Source organism: Suricata suricatta, unplaced genomic scaffold (genome assembly GCF_006229205.1).
Source record: "Suricata suricatta isolate VVHF042 unplaced genomic scaffold, meerkat_22Aug2017_6uvM2_HiC HiC_scaffold_47655, whole genome shotgun sequence".
Classification (NCBI taxonomy): domain Eukaryota; kingdom Metazoa; phylum Chordata; class Mammalia; order Carnivora; family Herpestidae; genus Suricata; species Suricata suricatta.
In genome coordinates, this window is record NW_021895607.1 from 1 (window position 1) to 618 (window position 618).

Below are 618 nucleotides of genomic sequence, written 5' to 3' on the forward strand. Positions count from 1 at the left end.
AATGCTTTTTAGGATTTGACATCAAAAGCAAGAGAACCAAAGCAAGAATAAGCAGGGTCTACATCAAACTAAAAACTTCTGCATGGCTCAGGAACCCATCAGCAAAATGGAAAGGCAGCCTGCTGAATGGCAGAAAGTATTTTCAAGTCATATATCTGCTAAGAGGTAAATATCCCACGCATACAAAGTACTCAATAGCAAAGAAGAAACAGGGAGCCCAGCCCAGGAAGATGGCACCACACGTGCTGCTGCACCTTGTCTCCAAGCTGCTGGACCCAGCGAGGCTCTTAAACGGCTCTTTAAGACCATCAAAGTTCTATGTTCATCTGCTGCCGCATGACAGATCTGACTGGCTGAAAGTTGGATTGACCTTGGGCTCTTCCTTCTTCTTATGGATCTGTCTATCACACAACATAACAAAGATTTTTTAGAGTAAAACAGAAGAAATGGGTTGGAAGAAATAATTGAAATACTAATACAGCCTGCTTCATATAGCAATGACACCAGTCCTTTGGACTCAGTAGTCTGCTGAGTTTTGAATGTGAGAAAAAAGTTGTATGTGAATGAATATCAAATCAGCATTAGTGAATGAAGAATATGACATTTAAAAATAAAAAT

General features: G+C 40.0%; 1 pseudogene; it reads left to right on the top strand.

Moving 5' to 3' along the window:
* The first annotated feature begins 230 nt into the window (after positions 1–230).
* LOC115285163 lies at positions 231–532 on the top strand (annotated as a pseudogene).
* Positions 533–618: the final 86 nt, after the last annotated feature.